This window comes from Lactuca virosa, chromosome 4, assembly GCF_052849685.1.
Source record: "Lactuca virosa cultivar CGN04683 chromosome 4, Lactuca_virosa_CGN04683_v6, whole genome shotgun sequence".
Taxonomy (NCBI): domain Eukaryota; kingdom Viridiplantae; phylum Streptophyta; class Magnoliopsida; order Asterales; family Asteraceae; genus Lactuca; species Lactuca virosa.
In genome coordinates this window covers 169,886,663-169,909,179 of record NC_136429.1, presented here as the reverse complement: position 1 = coordinate 169,909,179, position 22,517 = coordinate 169,886,663, and the positions used below count along the sequence as shown (strand labels likewise).

Sequence of the window (22,517 nt, the reverse complement as noted above, 5' to 3'; positions counted from 1 at the left end):
CTGGAGTTTATATACAGATTAGAAATTTAGAATTGATAATTATACAAAAAAGGAAACAAATAAACAAGATAATCACAAAACTTTAAAATATATGCACAAGATAAGATAAGATTCTCAAAATCACTAAAAGTTTGGAAAAAACTTAAATGTCAGAAGATGCACAAGATATAATTGATTATCTAAATGTCGAATATGCATTACAGACGAATGATTACAAAAACGGTCGAATGAAAAACAGTAACATCAAACGCAAATTCAACATACGACATAAAAATAGCAAATTAACAATAAAAACATAACAATTTGAAGATTAAACGATCAACAGAATTTGACAATAGACGATTACAATAACAATAAAAATAAGTTGATAAACAATGCATCGGAATTGACCTAATAATCATAAACGAAAGATGAATAGATATTAAAAATACCTGATTATTAGCTGAAATCTGAAGAAACTATTAGTAAATTGGATGAAAAAGGTTGATTTCGAAGAACAGCCGAGATTTTGGATCGATCGATGAAGGACAGTGACAGAAGACGCTAACGGAGACAAACAACAACATTAGATTAGACGCTGAACTTACCAAAATGCCCCTCCGTGTTTTTTTTGGTTAATTAAGGATTAATGGCCAAGATTAAAAGAAAATAGATGGTTAAGATGGGTTCCTTGGTTCTTTGATCCATATTGGTTCTCTATTGAACTTTTCCCTATATATATATATATATATATATATATATATATATATATATATATATATATATATATATATATATATATATATATATATATATTAAGATAATGAGTAGAATAGTTTAATGAAAGATGTTTTGTTTCAAAACACTCGTGTATCATTTGTTTATTTTTGTCGGTACGACCAAGTGTTTTACTGTAAAATAAATGTGTGGCTAAGATTGATTACCTCATTCTCAACATTTTATTTTTCTCAATTGAATATATATATATATATATATATATATATATATATATATATATATATATATATATATATATATATATATATATATATATATTGTTTTATTTAACCAATAATGTGGATGAAACACTAAAAATCTCTATGATACGGGATCGCATTATTCGGAAATATCAATGTTATTTTCATATGTATCATTTTCAATTTAATAATAATGTTAGGTACTTCCAAGCTATAGATAATTGTATATATATTTGGTCCTTCTCGCCATCATTGTTGTTACTTCACCATCTACATATGTCATATGTATCAATGTATGTATTTCTTTTGATTCAAACAGCCAATAATGAAGATATACAAAGATGAATCGTTCGGTTGGTATAACATGGAGTCGCCGTGATGTAGGATCTTGTCTTTCTAAAGAGGATTCGATGTTGTAAGATGCATAAAGGTGAAGCATTGTATCCCCTCGATTAATGTTTGTTGAGAAAGTGCAAGATCGTTTTAAGGGTTTTTAAGAGATATGAATTTTTGAATTATTGGAAGTTGCATGGTGTTTTGTATGTGATGGTTGGATTTTTATCTTTAAATGAGATTTTAATATTTTAGGACGTTCTTCTAGTGTAGGAATATTGTCCTTACTTTAATTCCTTGACCATTAACATCAAATATCCAATCATTTATTTGTTTAGCATCCTATATCCTAACAAATCAAACGTCTTTTTAATCATTATATTGTTAAGCTTACTGATTAATTGATAATTAGATATTTTGTTATAATAATAGACTATATTTCCATGTCATACAAAAGCCATAACAATAATTGACAATTATATTTCAAAGTCAACGATTTAGCAAACAAAATAGTGTAAAATACGAAATTCTATGATATTAGTAATATTTTGGTGCCGTTTCACTCAACTATTTCACAATTATATTTGATTTTAAAATATGTTAACAAAACTTATTGGGAAATTTAGTAAACTAACGATTATAAATGACTAATTTAATAAAAATAGTTAAATATTTTCAAATTTGGTGAAATAACCATCATCCATGGATGAAGATAGAAAAGTAGATTTCTAATTTCTAATTGTAACTAAATCTTCAATTTTTGTTTGCATTTGTAGCGAATAAATTGAAGCAAAATAGCTATTAAAGAATATCTTTAGTTTACTAGAGACATCCACATATTATTTTAGCTCGGTGGAAATAAAATCATTTTCTTTAGGACCCTCTCAAATAGAAATAAAGAATGAAGTAACTAGAAAGATTGTTAGAATTGCCTTCTTAGCCATAGAAGATGCTTTTTGATCAATAGCTACATAAATGCATATTACATTTTTGCCTTGTTGATTTAGAATTGTATATGTTGCTACTGGAAACGACTGCTAATACCCCGTAGGCTGAGGAGCAAAAGGAGGAATCCGCCCGAGGAGGGGCTCGCGTCTGATTAGCTAGTTGGTGAGGTAATAGCTACCAAGGCGATGATCAGTAGCTGGTCCGAGAGGATGATCAGCCACACTGGGACTGAGACACGGCCCAGACTCCTACGGGAGGCAACAGTGGGGAATTTAAGGGTATCCTGGACAACTAATATTCACTATGGACTGACGTTGTAGATAATGATTCAATTCCATAACCTATGGCAATACATTGACATGGTCAGTTCTAAGAAACGTAGTCAAAATTGTATATATATATATATATATATATATATATATATATATATATATATATATATATATATATATAGCACTAACAGTAAGGATTGTATATCGTATCCCGAAGACACATTTCAAACACTCATTCTCAAAAACAAATACTAGATTTTTCTTCACTATATAACATGTATTCCATTATTTTTTTTACTTACAACCAAAATCCATAATTGTGTTGTTTTATAACTACTTCACGATGAGTTTCTCAGACAGCGATCACGAAGAAAGTTTTGACAACTTGTCTGTTTAGATGCACAACTTTGGGAAGATAAACCACCATACTTACACCAACAATAAAACTGATGCTATGGATCGTTTCCAACTCTATATTGTGGCTATTGGATGCATCGTAAAATATTTTTTTTTCCAAATTTTAATTGTTTATTTAAATTTTCTAATGTTACAACGAATTGTTTTATTTTGCCAAAAAAATGTCCAAGTTCATACATTCATAGATTTCTTGTTTCCTGTAATCTTTATATGTAGTGTCTACATAAGAGAGGACTACCTAAAGACAATGTTCATAGCGGTTGATATGGACAGAAACAACTAGACCTTGCCTATAGCGTTTTGTCTGGGTGTAACCGTCGACTCTTGTACTTGGTTGCTAATGAGGTTGAAAGAAGCTCTCAAGGACATTAGGGAAGTATCATTAATAAGAAATATGGACGATGTTAAAACTTCTTCCCTAGGTCAGGTATCCAACGATTCTTATCATCGATATTGTCGTAAGAGTTTGGCATTGGTTGTGCGCTCAAGAGTTGGTCAAAGTAGAACATTTTAACCTTTGTTCTGGCGTACATGTAAGTCATATACTATGTCTAATTTTGAAGAAATATTTGGTGGCTACCCTCGACCGCATGTGAGTAGCTTTCTAACATTGATCATGCGAAATGGGCAAGACTCTATTTCCCTAACATCCATTGGAATTTACTCGAAATTGATATTCCAGAATTCAACCAAATATTATCGGTTCATGAATGCAATATACCAACAATCACCATTAATTATGGAATCCATAAGTACATTCAATGAATTTTTATTTAACTCGGTGACATTAGAGGTAAAATACTATAAAAATAATGAAATACTATTTAGTTGTAAATTGACCAAAATCATAATGTTTATTTTCAGGGAGCTTTACTGGTGTACTCACCACGTATGCAGAGATGGTGCTTCAGAGAAGAATACACAAGTATGTTCGGTGGCATGTAAGAAAGACGCCATCTGATATGTCGTATGACGTTTTTCAAGTTTTTGATTTTAGAAAAACTTGCATTGTAGATTTGAACCTTCGAACATATACATGTAGGAAATGGCACAATCGTGGTATATCGTGCGGTCATTTTCATGTGGCAAGATGTTGGGGTAGACATGTTCTACAAATTATGAGTGATAGCTAGATTATTATATTCCCTTTTAGTTTTTGAAAGGTACCCATTCTCTCTATGAGAAGAGAGGGAGTGGTCATTTGTTTTGAGTGCACCAAACATGTAGTCCATTAGATAGAGTGAGTGGATGGAGTCTCTCCCCATCCAAGAGGACTTGTATTGTCATATGTTACCCTTTCTTTCTAGTAAATCATCAGATTACTCATCTCTTTATGTTCTTCATATGTTTGTAATCATTAATTATCAAGATCTTATGATTCCGCACAAGCCAATCGTTTAAACGAGAACCTACACAACACGTTATTAAACCTTCACATAGTTTTAGCATGTGGTTCATGTGTAGTGGAGGTCTAATGTGTATCGAGTTACATACCAAAGGAAATATGTGTTTCCTCTCCCCTATTTCTAAGTGAAAAGTATTAAACCCAATGATGGTAGTTTTAATCCCTATGTAATTGAATAATTTATTTTTAATTACAATTAATTATGTTTGGATATTCATTTGGAATTGGATTTCGATTTGAAATGAAAAAAAAAAGAAAATTATTATTTCCCTATTATTGTTACATATTACAAATAACAAAAAAAAAAAGATAATTCAGAAATACAGTACATCTTTTAAATTATTCCAATCATCTTTGTATGCAAATTTGACCCCATCATTTATGATTCTTTATTACTCTCTAGCATCTTGCAAAATTACTTCTTCATCTTCATGTGACATCTGGTTTCAGTAAGTTTCTTATTTCAGAATGGCGAACTTGAATTTTGTCAAGAGAAGGTCTCGGGATTCAAAGGATAAATTTTGGACCTTATTAGATGATGATAATGTTGGTTAAGTGATTTAGCCCTAGATTGTGTATTGGAGCCAAAAAGAGGTAAATTGGAAAAAGTGATATTTTAGACTTTTTGTGTGTATTAATGAATTAAATTCTGCAGGAGTTAAGTTAAAAGCAATTATATAGGATTGTGGGGCTTGTCAACACCTTCACCTGCATATAAAGATCACTGAAAACGAGTTTAAAACGAAGAAGTTATGATTGTTCGAAGCCGAAAACTGAAAATCTATGGAATTACACTAAAAGCATGAAGCGCTTCTTAAATGGGAACAGATCGCTTCCGACCTAGTGGATTGCTCGTTTTTCTTGGGCCTTTTGGACTATTTAAAGGCCATTAACCCCTTGGTTTTTTCATTTCTCATTCTCCATCATCCATAGAACATTCCTTTAGAGAAACACTAGCTTCCCCTGAGTGTAATAAGCTTGTTCTCTCTCCTTGAACCAGTTTTTGGTGCCTATTTGTGTATTTTAGTGAAGTTTGAAGATGAAGAAGATTTTTTGGTTACATGGATGGTGGTTTCAAGTGTAGATCCAATTTCGGACCATTATGAGTATAAGGTTCCAAACTTGCTCTTTGATTCATGAGATCTTGCTATTACTTGTTTCATGGACTTTTTGTCCCTTTTTAGTGGTGATTTTGGAGTTGAGATGACTCCAACACCTTTTAGGCTACAAAGATCATTATACGGACCATTTGGACTTGGAAAGTTGGTATATTGTGCATGTTTGTTAAGCCATGCAAGTTGCGTTGACATTTGAGGTCATTTTTTAGTTTAAAATTTAGATCTAGTTGGATGAGAGTGTCTTAATGGATGAAGTTGGAAACTTCATTTATTAATACACTGTTAAGGTTCAAATCTAGAAGTTTGCAGGATTGACTTAACGGATTAAGTTATTTTACATTATGCAATTGTTCTAGGCGCAATGCATTTTAGGGGTTGTCAGATATACGTATGTTCTAAGTCTGAAATCTTCAGTATTTTGTCATATAGTGGGTGTTGGGCGTCTGATGAGGCGTGGATCACCTGTTTGACCAGAGTTTGACTTTTTGACTAAGTTTGACTTTAGGTCAAACTTTAGGGTTTTAGATTATAGACCGAGGTTTGACCTTTTGATTATTGTTTAGGTGTTGTGTAGTACCAACCTTCACATTTCCTGCTAGTTATTGTGACTGTCTGCTTTATCTGTTAGGTGAGTTTTCTCACGATGCCATGTAAGACACATGGTGCTAGTGTATGTTTATTGTCTTTGTGACTCATACTTATATGCAGTGTTGTAAAACTCGCCGAGTTGGCCGATTACTCCTCCGAGTACTCGCTACTCGGCCCTTTACCGAGGCGAGTTGCAAAATCCCGAGTACTCCTCGACCGACCCCTTACTGAACTGAGAAATGTTGTAAAACCCGGTCAACTCGGTTATTAATATGTATAATATAATTAACTAATTATTATTTAACACACACATGTGATTATTAATATATATATATATATATATATATATATATATATATATATATATATATATATATATATATATATATATATATATATATATATATATATATATATATATATATCTTAAATTTTCAGTAATTATTCACGAAGTGAGACCATTTTGTGTTTTTCAGTTTTTGTGTATTCACATGTATCTAATTTCGTTATATATTTCAATCAACTTATGATTTTAATATATATAATCTCCCTAAAAATATTTCTACATGAATTACCGAATCCAAGTACTCCCTGAGTACTCCCTATTACTCGTTACTCGGTAGTCGATCGAGCAGGTACCGAGTAACGAGTTCTACATCCTTGCTTATATGTTTGTGTAACACCTTGTTTTCACTTTACTATAAATGTTACTATAAACTCTTGTTTATAAAATTCAAAGTAGAAATATATTATTTTTTTAGCTAAAGCAATCATTACGAAAGTTGTTGTAGTCGTGATGACGATTTTGTAGGAAAAAAGAATGCTTATATCTGACTTTGTACGAGGAAGTTATGATTTTTCGAAGTTTTAGTGTGACACACTACAACAGTGTGCGACACAGAAATCAAAATTAAAATCGGTTGATTGTTAGCCAGCGAAGTCTAAATGGAAGTTGTAATCTTTATAGACTATTAAATTTAAAATAAAATGAAAATTAGCCGACAGAGTTTAAATGAAAGTTGTATTACTCGTCGATAACTACGTGTGGATATAAAGAACGTCAAAAACCAAGCTTGTATGTGAAAGATACGATTTTTAGAAGATTGAGAATTTTACGTTACAAATTGTGGCACATCACCCTTGCTACCTACCTATAGAAGGAACGTTCCTTGGTCGTTGGCGTGACGTGCCTCCCCTACATAAAGTCTATAAATAGCAGCCAAACTCATTCCATTTCCTCACAATTAACAATCCAATTCCCTCTAAGAAATCCCTACTTCCAAGTTCGAATTTTCTAGTTCCTTGGAGTGTTTTAGCGGAGCTCTGAGGCATCATAGAGCCCGATAAATAGAAGCTTTCTGGTCAAAGTTGTGCCACCAACTTTCCCGCTTTTCGCTAGAAATTTCCTTAAGTTAAGATGCGCTCACTCGGTTTAAATGTGACTTATATCTATAGTCATAGTCGTTATTATGAATCTATAAATAAGATTTATCAGTGATTCCGATCATAATATTGATTAATATACTGACGGGAATTATGTCTAGGCTAGATTTAATGATATTTTAAAGTGGATTTTCCAAACAGTATAATTTGTATGCCAAACGAATCCTACCTCCAATATGATTGATAGATGCCATTTTATGCATTATTTTGGTTAATTTTTATTAGCATTTTCCATCATATTTTATGTTATTTCATATGCATTAGCTTAAAGAATGTTTATCTCAAGTCATTGTTTAGAATTCTCGTACTGCTCATGTTTTTATGTTGTTTTTAGATAATTCGAGTGGAACAGTACTTTGGAGAAGCTTTGGATGCGTTTAAGGGAGCATTGGAGTTAACTTGAGCTTGGAACTTATGAAGGGTTCTAATGAATGCTTGGAATTTGTTTTGTTCAATAAAAATTCGATCGAATTGATCTTACGAAGATAGATTGCTACATTCTAAAGCTTAAAGGATGTTGCTGGTAACTTTGACCCCCTGTCAGTATTTTGAACATATCTCATGACTCGTAACTCCGTTTGACGAGATTCAAAATGTTCCGGAAACTAGAAAAAATTACGAACGAATCTTTTGTTTGTGAAAAAATCAAAAAACAAAAAAATTCAATCGAATTTTGCCTTAAGGTTCGATCGAATTAACACTTCGCAGTTTAGAAAGTCTTGAAAATCAAAAAATGCAAATTTTGATCAAAACCTAAAAAATTCGATCGTGTGCCCCAAACCTTCGATCGAATTTTTTGGCTCGAAGACTCTGTGTCGCATATATAGGACGCGTCTCTGATCATATTAAAGGTTAGCGGATTCCTGAAGCTCCAGACAACGGAAAAGATGATTTCTGAGGCGATTTTTCTCTGTTTTAGTGATTTCTAAAGACCTGAAGACTGTGGATCATGTTCTATGTTTATTTTAGTAAGATTTAGTAGTTTAATGTTTATCTTTACTAGTTTTTATTAGATTTCAGTCATGTATGGCTAAACCCTAGTTTTCAGTTCTCCATTAGACTAGCACTATTCATGTGACCAGTTATCAGATTTAGTTTTCATTGTATGCTTTTATCTAGTTGTTTTAGTTTTGAGCTTAATGAATGTTTGATTTTTAATTCTTGTTAGTCTGATCACCTAGCTAGTGTTTAATCATTCCAGTTAATTAGTTAATAAAATCTGTAATTGTTCTTGTCAACTGGTAATAAGTAACAAATATCAGATTGGTTCCATGTTGGGATTTAACTATGATATAGACTGAAATTTCATATCTTTACGCTTCCGAGCTTGTGAGAATTATTGGGTATTTCTTGGAATTTTACACATATCTTAATGCAACTTTTCTGATCTTAATTAAGAGCTTGTTTAATTAGACAGTAAAAAGTTAGGGTTAACTAAAGAGCTTGTTTTGGTTAATTTAAATAGGTAAAAAAGATTATAATAGATATTGTTAGTTATTCTCAGTACCAACTTAGATAGAACGCATTATAAATGACCAGATATAGACTGATTGCATGATTAGGAAATTCGCAGCAGAGTTGAATTCGTTTTTATTACTGATTTCATTTAGTTAATATCACTGCAATTTTAGTTTTTTAGTTAATAATAAAAACCCCCTTTTATTATTTTTTGTTTTAAAGACTAGTATATGCCTTACACAAAAATACATTGAACATTAGGTTGTTTCCCTGAGGATTCGACCATGCTTCCTTGTGTTATCCATTAGTGCAACCAAGCAGTGAAAATATATTTGCTTAAATCGTACACGACAACGGTTTAACAATGATCTTACCTCGTTTTTCCTTATCGGCTAGAACTTTAAGTATTCATTAGGATTAGTGAAATATCTAGCTTTTATTACCATATTGTCATAAATATTAATAAGTTATAGTATTATAGGTTAATACTTGTTAGACGCATTACCCACCAGTTGGATACCTGATAATCGTCGAAGTAATTATCCAAGTGAGTTTTCTCAATATACTAAATACTTCAGTATGTAGCCTCTGTATGTTTGGATGTAGTTGAACCGTAGTATGCTATTAGGCAAATAAACTAGTCTAGTTAGTTGTATGTTGTGTTTGATTGTTTTTCTGTCTGTCTGTTACATATGTGTGTTGATATATTATGTGGGGATTTGAGGGCGCACCAAATTCGTGCTAAAGGATAATAGACTCGTACGGACCATATTTATGCTGAAGGATAAAGAAGCGGACCAGCTATATGCTGAAGACCAAAGGAACGGTCCAGCTTTATGTTGAAGGTCATTTTGTGTATGTATTGTGGTATATGGTATTTTGGGGAAGTCACTAAGCTTCATGCTTATCAAATTGATTACAAATGATTACATGTACTTCTTCAGATCGTGAGAAGGGCAACACTTGACTATATACACACATTATGTCTTCCGCATAATTTAACTATACTCTGATTCAAATGAAATACTGCCAAATAAAAATGAATTATTTTTATGAAAAATCGGGGCGTTACAATTTGTTTATTTGTAGGTTGGGTGGGGCCCATTATCTAGACAGGGTCCAATTATGTGGGATAGGGCCCGTTATCTAGACTGAGTCCATTATTCAAGGAGAGGCCCTTTAATTTGTAATGATTGTGGTATCATGGGAAGCTTACTAAGCTTTAATATTACATTTTTATGTTTAAATTGTTTTAGGTTGTTCTGGTTGCAAGGGGAAGGCATAACTTGATTGTATTACATCCATTGGAGATTTCCATACTTAATGACTTTTATGTTTATACTCTAATCAATCTGTGAAACAAATGAATTTATTTAGTTCTTTGAAGTTAGATTTGGAACAAATGATTTTATTAATAAATGTAAATTTTAATATGAAAATCGGGACGTTACACTTCATTCAATAATTCATTGTCTATATTGTGATAAATTTTGTTATAGATCTTCACATTTGTTCCTATATCCTTAAACTTAGATTTAACTTCTTATTTTTTCGATACGGTCCACAAGATAACTTATAGCGAAAAATATTTTTCAAGTGGGCCCAAAGTGATCCATACATTAAATGTGGGAGACCGATGACAAAAATCTCATCCTCAATGATAATCCAAGATCAAACGAGCGCGATCTCTTCTTCTGAAGTCCATGGAAGAGGTTGATTTGTTTCCATTTTTAGTTCTATAATTAAATTTCATCTAACTCTTATTTATAGTGGTTAAAGACTATTTAAGACGCTCCACTAAAACTATTCCGGACTGACAGTCTGGATTCCAAACTAATATTCTGGATTCTGGACTGATATCCGGTCACAAATTCCGGGAAGTACATCATTCTATTATTATGCATCCACCATCCATCAGAAATGGTTGTAAATGAAGTGCATGATCAAACTAATTTCTTGAGAATGAGTTCATATGAATTTGGTGTTTGGCATAGTAAAGAAGAATATTGTTATCTTTTTTCGGATATTAACCCTGAAGGCCCGAATTTTCCATTCCTAGATAAAATGCTTGAGGACTTTTTCTAAGTGAAGATCAATGTTGAAGAAGCTATCCTGTGGGACTATGAGAAAACTTGGATACTCAATCAATTTTAAGATGATATATCATTAAAGTTAAATGAAAGAGAAAAAATAGGTTGCTAAAACTCGGGGAAAAAATCAAACATATTGAGAAGTAGATTCGAGATGCAAATGCGGAGATTGATAGGCTTCAGGAAAAATGGGACCGTCTTACAAATGTTGTTAGAATTAGAGGAGTTTTTATCGACCACGAACAAAATATGTATCCCTTTTAAATTACAAATTTGTGGAAACAAATTTTAATATGTAATCACTTTTGTAAGGTTCATTTACCTAATGCAAATGAAAAGTGTTTCCCTTAATGACAAGCATATCATTTCTTTGACATATTTAATTTTGAAATGACATTACATTATTTTAAATTAGAGTTTAATTCCTAGATAAATAGGAACTTAGATATGGTGCAACCTAGCAGTGTCTACAAAATTTTCAAACAATTCCATGTAGATCTCAATTAGGCGGAACACATTATCAGACATTTTCAATGGTTCTTTTATAGTTGGTCATATCCTATGTGCTTCTTCAATGATTTCCATTATGTTCACAAACCGACGTATATGTTCAGACATTGTAATGAGGAACATTTTCATATTATACAATGCTAGGTTTCTATGCTCCTCGACTACAGTAGGTGGTAATGAGATTTTCAATATTACCATTCGAACGTTGAAAATATCGAATCATCTCTAAAGAAGTTGTATCAAAAATACCATGTTGGTCATTCATAAGGCATAACAGTTCATATTCTATTGGTAGCGCATCCCCATCACTCAAAATGTCAATAGGCTACATCACAACGATAAAAGTTCCCCATAAGTCGGGGTCCTCTAAATGCCCGTCACTTCTGAAGTTATTAATATCTTCAATCTGAACACACATAGGTACTTGCCAGAGAACTAGTATTGAACTGAACCGCATCAAGATCATGTCATGGATCGCTATCATGAATGATACTTGATTAAAAGGTACTATCTTTGTATCCTTAACACCTGAGATACATAATGGGACTTCAGTGTAAGGAGTATTGTGCTTTGATATGGTCAAACGTTGGTCCTTAACTGGGTAGTTATAAAAGCCATTTTCAGGTATGGTATGAAATATGCAAGAGGCTTATGTAGTCAAGATGGGATTTGTTCCTCTTATGTGTTGAGACTTAGACATCTAAGGCGCCTTACCAAAAGTTGAACACCAAATGAGATTGCCTGCAATCCATATCTCATGTTTAACATGATGTGTCTGACAGAGGGATAACTGATAAACATACCTTATAAACCAATTGTATCTTGGGACTTTTTGGGAATTGGGCGCTGATAGAATCGCACAAAGTTGTATGTCGATGGGGGGCAGTGAAATGTTGCTAGACGTTCACCACTGTCTATATCAGTCTAATATCAATAGTGCGCAAGTAGGTGAGGAAATATCTAGTATGCTCGAGAATCATATTAAAGTGATATTTCTAATTAACATATGATACTAATGGGTCAAATTAACAACAACTTGATACAATTGATTATTTATTAGAAATTGGTTTTAATAAATATTCAATAAACTCTTATAATTAAATTGGAAATTGTTTATTTCTTGGAAATTATAATTTTCATTAGCAAGTAACATTATATATTATTCATATTGTATGAATCAATAAGTCATGCACAACATTTTCGACTAGATAAATTATTTTTTATTTTACCGAAAAGTTAAAGTTTATATTTTAAAAACTTGGTTATAAAATATAAAATGTTTTTGTCTTCTTTTGGTTTCTTATTTTTGAAAATTAAGATACACAAGATGGAGTGGTCTTTTGACTAGTTTATTCAAAAGCATAACATGGTCTTATACTTATTTAATGTAACGTAATGAGAAGCATGGGGAACCATCTAGCTATTAGGTGGATGGGTGCTTAGTGGTTAAAGAGCCATTAATATTGTGTATGATTTATACATGAGAGCGAGGCTTTCATTCTCTTGTCTTAACACATGCAAAAATTCGAAATTTGTTCTCTTAATCTCACCCTCTCTATTTTTGTTAAGAAAACATGAAGATTACTTGCTTTTATACTCTCTTGAAGTTCATACTTTGGTTATGAGCTTCAAACTTAAGAGTTAAGAGTTATAGACTAGAATCTACATCAATTTGGCTTCTTGTTGGTGTCTCTAAAGTTCATCATTCGTCATCAACTTCCAAGCCTCTCAAGAGGATCCAAAGAACTACAAAGGTTGTTATTTGTTCTTCTTCTTCTTTGGTTGTGTTTGTTTTCTTTCCAAACATTGCAAGAAGATCATTGGTTGGTTATAAACTTGTTTTATGTTATTCAAATCATCAAGTGTTCCGTTGCTAAATATCATGTTTTTTAAACTAGTTTTTGAATAAAAACCCGACAATTGGTATCAAGAGCCACATTGCAAGTTTGGTTAGATTTTTTTAATTTTAGAAATCTTAGTTTTTGGAGAATATGGATAACTTGGTTTTGTATAAAAACAAGTTCATACATATTTTCTATGAGAACTTTATAATTGTTATTTTTTGTGACAAAAGTTTTCCTGCATCTTTTGTCATTTAAAGTTATCTTAGAAACACAAAGGTTGTTTAATGTGTATGTTGATATGTATGATGTGCATAAACTAGCCAAAAACAATTGTGTTTGTTGTATTGTTGTGTTTGTTGTTTTTATTATAAAAAATGGTTGTAACAATTTATTTATTCATATGGTATGTAATAAATTAAATAGGTTAGTTTTCTTGGTTTACTTTTGTAAATAATAGATTAGTTGTTAGAAATAATTTATTTGTATAAAAATATAACAAGAAATGAAGTTGGAGCCATTTTTTGAAGAGCAAAGTGCAATTTTCACAAGTATAAGGTGAGCAGGATTTTCAGTGACAGTTTGCAAACTGTCGCTAAATGATGCTGTTGTTGTCGTTGGCAGATTTCTCGAAGGGCTGTTGAGCATTTGCGACACTTTCTGCAAGCAATGAGTGTTTTTTCAAGTGGGAGCTTCTACAACAACATTACAAGAAGAATTTTGGTCCTTTAAAATGTCCCTTTAGGAATGGACTTGTCATTTTTTGTGTTGGTTCACAAAAAAAAATGTCATTAGTTGGTTATGGTTATGCACATATATTTTTATGCATGTTTTTGTTGTTTATTTTATGCAATTAGTATGTGTGGTTGATAAATTAGTTTTTCACATGCTAAAATAATTTTTAGACAAAATAAACATCACATGGAGTTTGATTTTCAAAATTTATAATGTGTACATAAGATGTAACAAGTTATTGGTTTAAAATAAAATCCGGTTTTATAAAACGTTAATAACGTCAAATTGTGAAATACTCAAATATAATTTTTAAAATGGTGATTTTTATAACTTATAGAAACTCCAAATATATAAGTAATAAAAAGAAGTCTTATTAAAGATATAAAAAGGTTCAAATGCACTCAAACTTAATACCAGCTATTAAATTTTTAATCGTGTTAAAATTGTATAAAAACTAGTTTTTTATATAGAACCTTTAAAAGTGATATTCTTTTGAAAATTGGTACCATGGTTTATTATATGCATGTAATAACCATGATATCATAGGTTTTTAAAAATAGAATTATAAAACATATAAAAGACCCTTTTACGAACCTCAAATCTATGACATTCTTTTTGAAGAGCACTCACACATCTTTTGTATTCACTAGTGGGATAAAGGATACTTAACCGCTTAGTGTTATCTTTTGATGCTCGGGGTGTCTTCACGATTTCTAACCAAGTTAAAGGCCGATTACATAAGTTTTTCAAATTGGATGATTTGATCGGAAATATTTTGTGATAAAGGATACCTAAGCAAGAGTGTTCCGGAGTATAGATGTGATCAAACATGTCTAATTAAATTTGTTATTAGCGATCCCATAAATCTAGAAATTATATAGTAAGATGTAATTGATAATCGATATCTACTGGGTTGAATTCAAATGGATGGGATAAAGGATACCTAACCATTCATTTTTTTGCATCTTGGATCCTAGACTTTGATAATTAATGTTTTTGGACACTAAAAGTGTATTAATTATTAAAGAACCTAAATATTGAAAATACTAAATGAACTTTGTTAGAATTTTGTAGGTAAATAATCCATTGTCATTACCATGAATTGTTATTTTCTTTAATGACTTAATGAAAGAATAACATTCACTAGATACAACTTCAATGAATAGGTTCATGTCTTAAGAGACAATCTCGCGAGAGATATGAAATTGTATACAATTAAAGGTCCTAGTCCTAAACTATTTTCTTTGAGTAATAAACCTGAACATGATACCTAGTAAAGGCATCATTATGATGCTAAAGATGTTTCTAACATAAAACTTGGAATAGTCAAAGCCCAAAAGAGTCACCTTGTGTGATCTAGGAGGCCCATGTTTTATGGAATGAACACCTTTAAGCCCAATAAATCCAATAAGGCACACATAGATGGATCTTGTTTCTTTTATGGAGAAACTGGAACCTGGAAGAGGATCTGCTCCTCTTATCTAGAAAGAAAGTCTGGAAGAGACTAGTACTTCAGGTATCTACTAGATAGAACTCATACTTTTCGTATAACACTTAGGTACTTGGTACTTAAATGTTAATCTAATATTTTTGAATGGCTTGCAGATATTTACTGAAGAGTAATTAGTTGAGCACAATCAAGTTGGAACTACACTCTCGGAGTTTAGTTTATTAATTATGCTAGGAACATAATGTAATTTTATTATAAAACAATGTTTGTTTTTGAACAATGTACGTTTTAATTTAGCTTGCCAAAATATGTCTCAGTTATTTTAATTTATGAATGATTGACTGTTTACTTATATCGTTTTTCATAATGATCACCTTCATATTCAGAAATGATTAAAATTCTTTTTATGAGACTAGCTCTCTTAATAGGAATTATAAAGTAAATATCAATGTTTTATAAATAACAAATTCTGTATGCAAAATACTTTTGATTTAAACTTGTTTTAAATTAAACTCATCTTTGACATTTTTATCTTTATTATATAAATGACATTCACATATTCTAACTTCAAGAAAAGGCTCCTTGAAGGAAAATAATGTAGTTTATATGACATATGTAAATCTTATTCATATATAAAAGATTCCTAATGATATAGTCACTAAGTAGTAGAGAAAATAATAATTAAGGAACTATACAATATGGTGCATGACTTCCTTTCTAATGAATGTCTAAAATTAAGCATAAGATACCAAAATCAACTTTATTAACAGCTATAGTAGTTATAATTATATTTTACATGGTAAAACATAATTGTGAAATCTTTTTTTGAAGGTCTAAAATATAAAGTTGAAATATAAACCGGTGAAGACTATCTAAAGCCTTGATGATAATGAAGGATGGATTAAATCTTACTTAGTATGATTTACTTTCTAATCGGTAGAAATGTCTTCTTTTTATTTCCTTGGGATAACACCTAGAACACTATCAATTGTACCATGAGTACAAATACCAACTAACAAGTAGATAGAACATTTTCTTCATAAGATTTTGTGTGGAAAGGCTTCATCCCTATCTTATTAAATGTTTTATGGATTTAAAGCCTATGTTAGACTAAAGCTTTTAAACCTAAAATCTACTTAATACATATTTGTATATAATACTCTAAATGTGGGTTAGATTATTATAAGGAAACCCACCAAGAATATGTTTTTCTTATTCCTCTGATAGCCGAGTAATCAGAAAGCAAGTTTCTAATGAGAAAGCAAGTGGGAGGTACATGGAACTTGAAGAAGCTCAAGAACCATTACCTGATGTAGTAATAGTTGGCACTAGTTTTAACAAGGGATTGTTAAACTTGAATAATAGCTATTCATAAACACAAATTGTTCACTTTAGTGTTATCAATCATCTATGACTTGATAAATGTGAAATCTCTCATTGATGAGCTTTTATTGATGGTTTCTAGCAAATCCATCAAATACCAAGATACTATGTCAGATCTCAAATCTGATAAATGACTTAGTGTCATGAAAATGAGATGTAATCCATGTATGATAATTGAGTATGGTCTTGATTGAACTTTCTCCTTATAGCAAGGTTAGAAAGAGTAAGTGATTCTTCTAGAAAGAATACATTACATGGATAACTACACACATTTAAAGCAAGACTTGTTATAAACAAATTTTGGCATACTCATGTCATTGACTATGGTCCTTATCATAATCATGACATTGACTATGATCAAACCTTTTTCACAGGTAGCTATGATTAAATCAACAAGGATATTTTTTACTAAAAATTCATATTCTCAATATGAAATATAGCCAACAGATTTCAAGAAAGACCGCTTTTCTTAATAGACATCTACTAGTAGATATCTATACATATTAGCCTAGAGGTTTTCTTAGTCAATGTTAACCTAACAAAATGTGTAAAGCTTGAGATCCACTTATGGATATAAAGCAAACATCTCAATGTTGCAATCATCATTTTAATATGAAACCACAAGGTATGCTTTTATATCAAAATGAATGGAACATGTGTTTTTACTAAGAACTAGTGGGAGCACAGTGGCATTCCTAGTCTTATATGAATGAGACATACTTAATCATGATAAATTATATCCTGACCATGCCAAGCCTTTTCACCTTGACTTGGAATGTGTTTCTAAAATGAGAGACATAGGAAGGACAAGATACATTCTTGGAATGTAAAATCTAAAAAGATAGATAAAATGAATGTTAAACATTTTATATACATATGAATATTTTGACAATATCTTGAAAGAGATCAAGATAGAAGATTCCTTTGGTGGAACCTTAACATTTTCACATGGCACTAATTTTGAGCCAGCCTCAAAAGGACCTAGCTCATAGGTTTGAACTAGCTGAAATGATTTATATTTGATTTTTTTGGAAAATGAATCCATCATTTATGACATATTATGCATAACACTTGATATATGATCATGCTATGAGCATATCATAATATACAAATTTAATACATGGTTTAGTCACTAGATGACTATAGGGAAATTCTAAGAGTTCTTTGGAAGAACTAAGAGAATGTATATGAGACATATAGTTTAGAATAAAATCTTCATGTAAAGAGCTAGATAAGATTCTAATTCTAAACAAATGTATATAGTTATGAATTACAATTGGATTATGACTTCATTGAGGGATGAAGAGTACGTTTAGATGGAATGAGGTCCAAGCAAAACAAAATTACATAATACACTAGAAAATAAGAATATACACTATTTTAGAAGTTGAAATCTAATATGATTGTATGAATGAGTTCATTGAAAATCTATGTTGATCTCGGCCATTCAAGCATCACATAGAAATATTTGTGACTTCAAGGGTATACTTAATCGAGCAAAGAGACTCTACGTCACGAAAGAAAACCAATCATATACTCCAACATATTTAACTATACCTAGAGTCAAGTCAAATACGGAGATGATAGTATTCATAAAATTCACACAAATTAATTCTTGTCGAAACCAATGATAAAGTCCTTTTTCTTAGCTAAGTATGAATGGTCACACTTCAACCATAAGACTTTAATATTCTAGAAATGGGATTTTGATTTGGATTCGGTATCTGGATATTGGAACATTGTAACAACAACTATTATATAATGTTTTGATATATTGGGATATGATCATAGCATCAATACTTGTTGTGTTCTATATTAACATGTTTAATCCTTGAATAATCTTATTATTATAAAGGTTCATAGTTGATTATAATTGTGGGAGCAATTATAAAGGAAGAATAATGAATTGGAATGGTTGACTTTCACCGGATGAAGGTAGGCAATGGGTTGTAACCAAGTTTCATAGGTACTTGTCAGATAACTAGTGTTGAACCGACCCGAATCAAGATCATCTATTGGATTGCTATCATTAATGATACTTGATTAAAGGGTACTATCTTTGTATCCTTAACACATGAGATACATAGTGGGACTTAATTGTAGTGAGTACTATGCTTTGATATGGTCAAATGCTGGTCCTCAACTGGGCAATTAAAAAAGCCATTTTCAGGTATGGTATGAAGTATGCAAGAGGCTTATGTAGTCAAGATGGGATTTGTTCCTCTTATGTGTTGAGATTTAGACATCTAAGTCGCCTTACCAAAAGTTGAAAACCAAATGAAATTGATTGTGATCCGTATCTCATGTTTAATATGATATATGTGACAAATGGATAACTGATAAACATACCTTATACACCAATTGTAGCTTGGGACGTTTTAGGAATTGGGCGTTGATAGAATGGCACATAATCGTATGTTGACGGGGGCAATGAAATGTTGCTAGACGTTCACCGTTGTCTATATCATTCTAATATGAATCTTGTGCAAGTGGGAGATTGAAAGATCTAGTAGCTCAAGAATTATATTAAAGTGATATTTCTAATTAACATATGATACTAATGGGTCACAGTAAAAGCAACTTGATACAATTGATTATTTATTAGAAGTTGGTTTTAATAAATATTCAATAAACTCTTATAATTTAATTGGAAATTATTTATTTCTAGGAAATAATAATTTTCATTAGCAACTAACATTATATATAATTCATATGTGATGAATTAATAAGTCATACACAACATTTCAGACTAGATAAATTCTTTTGTCTTTTACCAAAAACTTAAAGTTTATATTTTATAAACTTGGTTTATAAGTATAAAAGGTTTTTTCTTCTTTTGGTTTCTTATTTTTGAAAATTAAGACACAAAAGGTGGAGTGGTTTTCTGACTAGTTTATTCAAAAGAAGAACATGGTCTTATAATTATTTAATGTAAAGTAATGAGAAGCATGGGGAACCATCTATCTAGTAGGTGCATGGGTGCTTAATGGTTAAAGACACATAAATATTGTGTATGTTATATACATGAGAGTGAGGCTTTCATTCTCTTGTCTAAACATATGCAAAAATTCGAAATTTGTTCTCTTCATCTCACTCTCTCTAGTTTTGTTAAGAACGCATGCTGATTACTTGCTTTTATACTCTCTTGAAGTTCATACTTTTGTTATGAACTTCAAGCTTAAGAGTTAAGAGTTTTAGACTAGCATCTACATCAAGTTGGCTTCTTGTTAGTGTCTCTAAAGTTCATCATTCTTCATCAACTTTCAAGCCTCCCAAGAGGATCCAAAGAACTACAAAGGTTGTTAGTTGTTCTTCTTCTTCTTTGGTTGTGTTTGTTTTCTTTCTAAACTTTGCATGAAGATCCTTGGTGGGTTATAAACTTGTTTTATGTATTCAAATCATCAAGTCTTCCGTTGCTAAATATTATGTTTTTGAAACTAGTTGTTGAATAAAAACCCAACACTCATTTAGGCGGAACACATTATTTGGCATTTGCAATGATTCTTCTATTGTTGCTCATGTCATATGTGCTTCTTCAATGATGTCCATTATGTTCACAAACCATCGTATATCTTTAGACATTGGAATGAGGAAAATTTTAATATTATAGAATGCTAGGTTTCTATACTCCTCGGCTACAACAAGCGGTAATGTGATTTTCATTATTACCATTCGAACGTTGAAATTCTCAAATAATCTCTAAAGCAAGTGTATCAAAAATACCATGTTGGTCATCCGTAAGGCATAGCAGTTCATATTATACTGGTAGCGAATCACCATCACTCGAAGTGTCAATAGGTATCATCATAATGATAAAAGTTCCCCACAAGTCAGGATCCTCTAAACGTCCCTCACTTCTAAAGCCATTAACATCTTCAATCTAAACACACATCAAAATAGGTTAGACAATGTAATGTCAAGTGAGTTACCTGATGGTTATTTATTATGAGTAAGAGATAGAAATCTATATACTCAAATCAAACCTCCAAAATAGTTTAAAAAATCATTACAACTCTTGATTTAAAATCAATGTGAAATAAGATAATACGTTTTAAATGGAAAAACATGGTATGAAATCAATGTGAGATGTAATTCATACTACTAATCCAGCCCATTTCAATCTCAATAACTCCAATCTCACATAAAAATGGTGGTGGACACTTGAGGGTACTCCCTTCAAATTGCTAGAGAATATTGGACTCCCATCTGTATAAATCTCTAGGAAAAGGGTACTCCCCTTTTCATTGTCTGGATAAGTGGGACTCCCATCCTCTATCTAAGAACTAGGTAGCCATATCCCTATTCCCACACAAGGGGTAACTAACCCTCATGTGCACTTGAGGATTATCTAGAAATCTACTCATAACAACTCAACATGAAATGGATGTAAAGGACTATGTCATCTTATAATTCTTAGGGTTCTTCATACTAGATGTGGTACTCTTGTTTGCTCGGATTTGCAAGAATTAAAGGATAGTAGAAGACTAAAGCATGTCGAGCTAAACATGATCATGGGAAATGGAGGAATTGCGCCTGTTACAAGGATCACGGAATACAAGCTCAAGGTTAATAATAGTGTTTCATTTAGATTATTTAATTGTTTCTACTTGCCAAAAATACAACGAAACATTATTTCGTTTCATGCATTGTACAAGGATGGTTTTCATTGTTCATTTGATAATAATAATAATGGTGACATTTTGGTTTAGAAAAATGTTTCTTTTATTTTCAAATCTACTCCTTGCAATGGTGTGTATGAAAGTGTTGTTTATGTAGGCAAATCTATTATCAAATGTTAAATGTTGGTTCTTCCAATAGTGTATTGGATAAATCATGCTTGTGGAATTTTCGTCTTGGGCATGTAAACAGAAACACATCGCTAATCTCTAAAAGGATGGGATCTTGGAGTCATTTGACCAAGATTTGATTGATGTGTGCATGTCTTCTTAGTTAGAAATATGAAAAAAAAACACCTTTCACAAGAAATTATGAATGAGGCGAATATCTGTTGGACTTAATCCACACTGACGTATGTCAACTATTAAAATCCATCAAAAGGCTTGGTGAACGTTAATTTGTGACTTTTACTAATGAATTTACTAGATATGGCTATATCTATTTAAATAAGCAGAAGTTGGAAACTTTTAAAATGTTCAAAGAATTCCAAAAGGAAGTTGAAAACCAATTGGGCAAGAAGATCAAGATGCTCCAATCTGATAGGGTGGAGAATACACGAGTCTTGAATTTATAGATCATCTAAAGGATTTTGGGATTTTCTCACAATTTTTTCCTCCTGGAATGCCGCAGATAAATGGTGTTGCCGAGAGAAGAAATTAAATGCTACTTGATGTGGTTCGATCCATGATAACTCGAGCTATGCTTCCAATAAGTTTATGGGGTTACGCCCTAGAGACAGTCGCTAATATATTAAACCTCCTGAAAACCAAGAAGGTTGCTAAGACACTTTCCTACATGTGGAATGGAAAACCTCATAGTCTTGCACATTTTATTATATGGGGTTGTGAAGCTTTCGTTCATCGTGAGGCTAATGATAAACTAGAATCTATAGT

General features: G+C 31.5%; 1 protein-coding gene and 1 pseudogene across 1 annotated transcript in view; one reads left to right on the top strand and one right to left on the bottom strand.

The window, feature by feature from the left end:
* Positions 1 to 22,517, bottom strand: part of LOC145105344 (protein FAR1-RELATED SEQUENCE 5-like) — a 49,041-nt gene that overhangs the window by 1,937 nt on the left and 24,587 nt on the right. The window lies entirely within an intron of this gene.
* Positions 2,325 to 2,497, top strand: LOC145110572 (18S ribosomal RNA; annotated as a pseudogene).